The 8,496-nt window shown below is 53.6% G+C and overlaps 1 protein-coding gene across 1 annotated transcript in view; it reads right to left on the bottom strand.

Annotated features, from left to right (window-relative positions):
• LOC139235319 (zinc finger protein 229-like) overlaps positions 1-8,496 on the bottom strand; it is a 30,804-nt gene extending 22,308 nt beyond the window's left edge. The window contains exons 1-2 of the transcript XR_011588454.1: positions 8,330-8,496; positions 6,220-6,408 (exon numbers count right to left, since the gene is read on the bottom strand). The gene's annotated coding sequence lies outside the window, so the exon portion shown is untranslated. The remainder of the gene's footprint in view (positions 1-6,219; positions 6,409-8,329) is intronic.

Consider the following 8,496-nt stretch of genomic DNA (forward strand, 5'->3'; position numbering starts at 1 on the left):
GGAGGATGGGGAGGGGTTTGGGAGGAACCGGCTGGTGCAGGGTCACAGCCCAGCGGGTCAGTGATTGGCTGGTGCATTGGTAAATCTTTTTCTTTTGCTTTTCAGTAGGAAACCTTTGGCATTGTTGTAAGTCGGAACTGCCAGTAAATATATGTGAACTTTATTATCGAAGGAGAGCCAGTTAATTAAATCAGCGGATTGCTGAGTAGTTGCTGGGTGTATTTCTCCAAGGTTTAGAGTTTAGTTCTACTTGATAGTTGTGAGTGTAACTAGAGGGATGACAGAACAGCTCAGTCCCGTGGATTACACATCCTGTGGCATGTGGGAAATCCCGGAAGCTTCACACAGCCGGGACAACCACATGTGCAGGAGGTGTCTCCAGCTCCGCGTTTTGGAGCTTGAGCGGCGGCTGGAGTCACTGCGGTGCATCCATGAGACTGAGAGTTACGGGGATCTCACGTTTCTAGAGGTGGTCACCCTGCAGCTTAAGAATGTGCAGGCAGATAGGGATTGGGTGACCCCTGGACAGAAGAGGAGGACGAGGCAGGTAGTGCAGGAGTCTCCTGAGCCCATCTCGCTATCCAACTGGTTCTCTGTTCTGAGTACTGGTGAGGGGGATGGTGGCTCTGGGGGTGAGCCAGAGACAAATCCACGGCACCACGGGTGTCTCAGCTGCACTGGGTGCGGGAGGGAGGAAGAAGAATGGAAGATCTATAGTGGGAGGGGATTCAATAGTCGGGGAGCAGACAGGTGTTTCTGCGGCCACAGACATGACTCCAGGATGGTATGTTGCCTCCCTGGTGCCAGAGTCAAGGATGTCACTGAGCAGCTGCAGGGCATTCTGGGGGGGGGGAGGGTGAACAGCCGGAGGTTGTGGTCCACATCGGGACCAATGACATGGGTAGAGGAAACTAACAATATTCCGATAGTGGATAGTCAAGGGGCTATAGGGTGGGGGAGGAACATAACACAATTACAATCACTCAGGTGGTGGTACTCAGTAAGATAATGGGACTGAAGGCAGATAAATCCCCTGGACCTGATGGATTACATCCTAGGGTCTTAAGAGAAGTAGCGGCAGGGATTGTGGATGCATTGGTTGTAATTTACCAAAATTCCCTGGATTCTGCGGAGGTCCCAGCAAATTGGAAAGTTGCGTATGTAACGCCCCTTTTTAAAACAGAAGGCAGACAAAAAGCAGGAAACTATTGACCAGTTAGTCTAACATCTGTGGTTGGGAAAATGTTGGAGTCCATTATTAAAATAGCAGTTGTAGGACATTTGGAAAAGCAAAATTCAGTCAGGCAGAGTCAGCATGGATATATGAAGGGGAAGTCATGTTTGACAAATTTGCTGGAGTTATTTAGGATGTAACGAACAGGATGGATAAAGGGGAACCAGTGGATGTGGTGTGTTTGAATTTCCAGAAGGCATTTGACAATGTGCCACATAAAAGGTTCGAGAAAAGGGGGGGGGGGGGGGGGGGCGAGGCCATGGAGAGTTTTGAAACCAAAGATTAGAATTTTAAAATCGAGGCGTTGTTTAACCAGGAGCCAATGTAGGTCAGTGAGCACAGGGGGATGGGTGAATGAGGTTATAGCAATAGGCCCCGACTTGCACACACTATTAGAGGAGACCCAATCTTGGTTTTGTTGCACTAGACACTGCCTGTGTGACCATCACACTCGATCCAGCATTGTGTTCAGTATTACACTAGAGTCTGCCACTGTTATTATTGGATCAAACACTGTCTTTGTTACTCTCACAGTGGGCCATGCATTTGCTGTTATTACTCCAGACCCTGTCTCTGGAATTGTTACATTCGACCTGAAAATAACCTGCCCCTGTAGTTCCAGTTCTAGTGCACACCTCTATTATTATAGCTGTAGATCGTGTCTCTGTTGTATTCTACAGAGTATGTTTCTGGTGTTGTTAAAGTGTTAAAGGCTTCTGTTAGAGGGGATAGTGTCACACTTCGTTATTATTGCAAAAATGCTGTTTCAATTATTAAATACTTGTTTATAGTGTAAAACTAGGCCTTGTCTCTGTTTGTGTTACGCTGGACCCTGTCTCCGTTTGTGTTACGCCGAACCCTGTCTCCGTTTGTGTTACGCCGGACTCTGGGTCTTTTGTGCTGCCCAATAGTGTGTGCCTGGAACCGGGCTGCAAACACGGGGCCTGCGGGCTGTGATTCGGGGCCTGGGACCGAGCCCCGGTGTGTGTGTAACGGATGGTGCGGAGTGTTGTCACGGAAGGTGCGGAGTGTTGTCTCTCGAGCCTGGGCCCGCGCTCGGGCTGCGTGACCCCCCCCGGGCTGCGTGACCCCCCCGGGGTTTATTAACGCAGGGAACTATTTGTTCTGCACTTTCCTGATGGACAGGTGACAAGCCCCGCCCCCTCTAAGCCCGAATCATTCCATGCAGGTGGTGCCGAGAAACAGGACTGGGGTTAGGCACTTCGGCTGGGGGAGGCATATACTGGGACTGGGGTAAGGCACTTCGGCTGGGGTAGGCATATACTGGGAGTGGGGTAAGGCACTTCGGCTGGGGGAGGCATGCACTGGGAGTGGGGTAAGGCACTTCGGCTGGAGGAGACATGCTTGAGCATGGGGTTTCAGAGCTTGAGTAACAGCGAGTGTCACTGCATCCGCGAGGCTGAGAGGCTGAGAGCTACGTGGATAGCACCTTTCAGGGAGTCGTCACCTCGCAGCATAAGAGTGTGCAGGCAGAGAGGGAATGGGTGACTGCCCAGACAGACATGGAGGACCAGGCATGTAGCGCAGGACACCTCTCAGTGCATCTCACTCTCTGTACTGGTGGTTCCTCAGAGAGTACAGCCAGAGCCAAGTCCAAGGCATCATGGGTGGCTCAACTGTAAAGGGGGGTCAGTGGGAAGAGGAAGGTGAGAGATACGGAGGGGTGTCGTGCTGGAGGAGGTTAGAGAGATAGAGAGGTGTGTAGGTGCTGGAGGAGGTTAGAGGGATAGGGAGGGTGTAAAAGCTGAAGGAGGTTACAGAGGGGGAGGGGTCTAGTGCTGGAGGAGGTTACAAAGGGGAGGATTGTAGTGCTGGAGGGGGTTACAGAGATAGGGAGAGGTGTAGAACCTGCAGGAGGTTAGAGATAGGGCGGGGTTTAGGGCTGGAGGAGATTACAGAGATAGTGAGGGATGTAGGGGCTGGAGGTTACAGAGATAGGGAGGGGTTTAGGGCTGGAGAAGCTTTGAGAGATCAGAATGAGTTTAAGGGCTGGAGGAGGTTAGAGATAGAGATGTTTGTAGGGTCTGGAGGAGGTTACAGAGATAGGGAGGGTTGTAGGGCTGCAGCTGGTTACGGAGATAGGGAGGTGTGCAGTGCTGGATGAGGTTACAGAGATAAGAAGGGGCTGGAGGAGATTGCAGAGATAGGGAAGGTTCTGGTATTGGAGGTGGTTATGGAGATAGGGAGGGGTGGAGGACTGGAGGAGATAACAGAGATAGGGAAAGGTGTAGGGGCTGTAGGTTACAGAGATCGGGAAGGGTTTAGGGGCTGTAGGTTACAGAGAGAGGAAGGGGTGTAGGTGCTGGACGAAGTTACAGAGATAGGGAGGGGTTTCGGGGCAGGACGAGGTTAGAGATAGGGAGGAATGAAGGGGATGGAGGAGCTTACAGAGATAAGGAGAAGTGTAGGGCTGGAGGAGGTTACAGAGATAGGGAGGTGTGTAGGGGCTGGAGGTGGTTAGAGATTGGGAGGGGTGTAGGGTTGGAGGAGGTTAGAGATTGGGAGGGGTGTAGGGGCTGGAGGAGGTTGCAGAGATTGGGAGGGGTGTAGGGGCTCGAGGAGGTAACAGAGAAAGTTGGGTTGTCGGGCTGGAGCTGGTTACGGAGATAGAGAGGGGTGTAGGGGCTGGAGGAGGTTAGAGATCGGGACGGGTGTCGGGTCTGGAGGAGGTTACAGAGATAGGGAGGGGTGTAGGGGCAGGAGCAGGTTACAGAGAAAGGGAGGGGTGTAGGGGCAGGAGGAGGTTCCAGCGAAAGGGAGGGGTGTCGGGGCTGGAGGAAATTAGAGATAGGGATGGGGTCAGGGCTGGAGGAGGTTCGAGATAAGGAGGGGTGTAGGGTTGGAGGAGGTTACAGAAATAAGCAGGTGCTGGAGAAGGTTGCAGAGATATGGAGGGGTGTCGGGGCTGGAGGAGGTTAGAGAGATATGGAGGAGTGTAGGGCTGGAGGAGGTTAGAATGATATGGAAGAGTGTAGGGCTGGAAGAGCTTATAGATATAGGGAGGTTTGTAGGGGCTGGAGGTTGTTACAAGGATAGGGAGGGTTGTGGGGGCTGGAGGTGGTTGCAGAGATTGGGAGCGTTGTGCGGGCTCGAGGAGGTAAGAGATAGGGAGTGGTGTAGGGGCTGGAGGAGGTTACACGGATAGGAAGAGGTGTAGTGCTGAAGGAGCTTACAGATAAAGGGAGGGGTGTAGGGGCTGGAAGAGACAACAGAGATAGGGAGGGTTGTAGAGGCTGAAGGAGGTTCCATAGATACGGAGGGCTGTAGGGCTAGAGAAGGTTACAGAGATAAGTAGGGGTGTAGGGGCTGGAGGTTACAGAGATAGGGAGGGTTATCGGAACAGGAGGTGTTTACGGAGATGGGGAGGGGTGTTGGGCCTGGAGGAGATTAGAGGTAGGGAGAGATTTAGGGCTGGAGGAGGTGATAGACATAGGGAGGGGTTTAGGGGCTGGAGTTGCTTAGAGATAGAGAGAGGTCTAGTGCTGGAGGAGGTTACAGAGATAGGGAGCTGTGCAGGTGCTGAAGGTTACAGCGATTGGGACGGGTGTCGGGGCTGGAGGAGGTTAGAGAGATGTGGAGGTGTGTTGCACTGGAGGAGTATACAGATGGGGAGGGGTGGAGGAGATTGCAGAGATAGCGAGGGGTGTAGGGTCTGGAGGAAGTTAAAGAGATAGGGAGGGGTGTAGGGTCTGGAGGAGGTTACAGATTTAGGGAGGGGTGTAGGGTCTGGAGGAGGTTACAGAGATAGGGAGGAGTGTAGGGGCTGGAGGAGGTTACAGAGATAGGGAGGGGTGTAGGGGCAGGGGGAGGTTAGAGAGATAGCGAGGGGTGTAGGGCTGGAGGAGGTTACAGAGATAGGGAGGTGTGTAGGGGCTGAATGGGGTTACAGAGATAGGGAGGTGTGTAGGGGCTGGAGGAGGTTTAGAGAGATAGGGAGGGATGTAGGGCTGGGGCTTTGGGGCTGGAGGAGGTTGAGAGAGATATGAGAGGTGTCGGTGCTGGAGGAGATTTAGAGAGATAGGGAGGGGTGCAGGGCTGGAGGAGCTTACAGAGATAGGGAGGGTTGTAGGGCTAAGGAGGTTACAGAGATAGGGAGGGGTGTAGGGCTGGAAGGGGTTACAGAGATAGGGAGGTGTATAGGGGCTGGAGGAGGTTACAGAGATAGGGAGGTGTATAGGGGCTGGAGGAGGTTACAGAGATGGGATGGGGAGGGGAGGGGAGGGGAGGGGAGGGGAGGGGAGGGGAGGGGAGGGGAGGGGAGGGGAGGGGAGGGGAGGGGAGGGGAGGGGAGGGGAGGGGAGGGGGATTTGAACAGGAGGCTGAGAATTTTTAAATCAGCGCCTCGCTGGGGCCGAGGAGGGGGGAGAAGTGCAGGAACACAACCCCCTCACTACCTACCCTGCACTAACCCCCATCATCTGTTAAATCACCGGGAGTTCCAGCGACACTCCTCCCCCTCTCTCTCGGTATTTATCTACTCACTGCCTCACTCAAAGCTTATCTCCCATTGACAGTCGGTGTGAGTGCCCTCGTTGTCCCAGAATTGCTCCCCGTGGACACCGACTGACCTTCCCCGTGCCTCCGCCGCCCTCCTCCTGTTCCGTGACGGCCGACAAATTCAGGTTGTGTTCCAGTCATCAAGCGAAAGATCGGGAGTGGTGGTGTATAAATTAAAACATGTGGCAGCCGGAGGAAGGGGCTTGGGGGGGCCGTGTCCGGCCCGCGGGCCGTATGTTTGACACCCCTGAGCTACACTGTCAAGCCCAGAAGAATTTTCTATGTGGAAAAGGGGAAATGAATGACCTTTAAATACGTGGTCCACTTGGCACTGAAGTGTCTGAAACTCATAATAGGAACTCCAGGGAAAGAAAATACTGACAAATGTTGAACTGTTTTGTTGACAAAAGAAATCTCAATTTAACTTTAAAAGATGAATTGTTTAACAGGGGTTCACACAGACTCACCTGATAGGCCGACTCAGGATCCACCCCTCAAGCACCACAATTGGTTGCAGAACACGCTGCTCCCTGGGCCCTCCGTCCTCTGACCTCTCTTCCTGTTGGTTCCCAGGGCAATCAATCACCACTCGCCAACATTACGCTGCCACATTAAGTTGAGGGGCTCGAAGGGAAAAATAAAATGAGGCCGTGAATCTAAGAAAAGAAATAAAATACGAAAAGCGTGATTAAATAAACAAGGAGGCAATATAAACTAAAGAGTGCAATCCTAAAGTGGGTGCATGAACAGTGAGACCTGCGGGTATATGTGGACAAATCACTGAAGGTGACAGGACAGGTTGAGAAAGCAGTTAAAAAAACTTACAGGATCCTGGGCATCACAGAGTACAAAAGCAAGGAGGTTATGATGAACGTTTTCAAACATTGGTTCGGTCTCAACTGGAACATTGTGTCCAATTCTGGGCACCACACATTAGGATGTGAAGGCCTGAGAGAGGGTGCAGAAAAGATTGACAAGAATGATTCACGAGATGAGGGACTTCAGTTCCGTGGATTGACTGGAGAAGCTGGGGTTGTTCCCCTTGGAGCAGAGAAGGTTGAGAGGAGAATTGATCGAGATGGTCAAAATCATGAGGGGTCCGGATAAAGTAGATAGAGAGATACTGTTCCCACTGGCGGAAGGGTAGAGAACCAGCGGAGACGGATTTAAGGTGAATGGCAAAAGAACCAAAGGTCACATCAGAAAAATCTATTTTACGCAGAGTGGTTACGATCCGGAATGCACGGCCTGAAAGGGTGGTGGAGGCAGACTCAATCACAGCTTTCTAAAAAAAAGGAAGTTGGATAAGTATCTGGAAAAAAAACATTAACAGGGCCGGGGGAAAGGGAGGGGAGTAGGCAAGGGTACGACGGGCTGAATGGCCTTCCGTGCTGTAACCATTCTCTGATTGTGTGAGCAGAACCACTCTGTTCCCTGACAATCTAAAGCCTTCCTGATTGTGAGCATCTCTGTTAAACCTGCCCTGCACCTTCACTGCTCCAAGGAGAACCACCCCAGATGCTGCAGCCATCATCTTATTGAATGGCGGCAGGCTCGAGGGGCCAAAGGGCCGACTCATCTCCTATTTCTGATGTTCTCATGTATTCATGTCACTGGTCCCCATCCTGCACCTGCTCCCTGCAGTAAGATGGCCGCCGCGCATGCTCCCTGCCCTGCAGCGGGACAATGGAAAGTATTGTGACGTCGAGGAAGCCCCGCCCCTGTTGCTCCCTGCTCCCCGTGGCGGGCAGCCCCGTGCTGCCCAAAGATGGCGGCCGGACTCCCGGCAACCCCCGACAGTAACCAAGGCCCGTCCCCGCCCGAAGGTGCCCCACAGCCGCCACCCACCGACTCGGCGGCCAAATCTCACCGCCCGCACGTATCCGTGAGTCTGAGAGTCCTCAGGGAGGCTGAGCGCGCTGCCCGGGCTGCTCATCCATCCTCCGCGTGGGGCAAAACATCGTCCGTCCGCAGCTAATCTCCCACAATAGGCTGACCCCGCGCCTGCGCACAACTCTGCCCCGCCTCACCTGGGCCCCGAGCTCAAAGGCTGCGAGCGGAGCCCACCAACAAACCACCCAACCGCCCGCCCGCAACACTCAGCCCGCAGCCAATGGCGAGGCGGCGCGGGGCACCAGCCCACCCAGCGCTCTGCTCCGCCCCAATCAGTGCTGGGGGGCGGGGCCACGGCACCAATCAATCACTGGTCCCTGAAGGTGCTGACTCTGGCTAGGTTCAGTTCTACACTCACTGGTTCCCCTCCCCTGAAGGTACTGACTCTGGCTGGGTTCAGTTCTACACTCACTGGTTCCCCTCCCCTGAAGGTACTGACTCTGGCTGGGTTCAGGTCTACACTCACTGGTTCCTCTCCCCTGAAGGTACTGACTCTGGCTGGGTTCAGTTCTACACTCACTGGTTCCCCTCCCCTGAAGGTACTGACTCTGGCTGGGTTCAGTTCTACACTCACTGGTTCCCCTCCCCTGAAGGTACTGACTCTGGCTGGGTTCAGTTCCAGACACTGACATCATTCACTTTGTTCCTGCACCAAGATGGCCGCGCATGCGCGCTGCTACTCACTGAATCAAAATGGAGGAACGCGGAACCTGCCTTCCTGTACGAAGATGGCCGCCGTTATCCTGGGCCTGTGACCGGAGAAAGCCCCGAAGCTGCAACCGCCGATATTCCGGTTATTATTCCGGGCTTGCGGCGGGCACCGGATGTTTATGAAGCCTCCCCACCTCCCC

The sequence above is a fragment of the Pristiophorus japonicus genome, chromosome 23 (assembly GCF_044704955.1).
Source record: "Pristiophorus japonicus isolate sPriJap1 chromosome 23, sPriJap1.hap1, whole genome shotgun sequence".
NCBI classification, from domain to species: Eukaryota; Metazoa; Chordata; class Chondrichthyes; family Pristiophoridae; genus Pristiophorus; species Pristiophorus japonicus.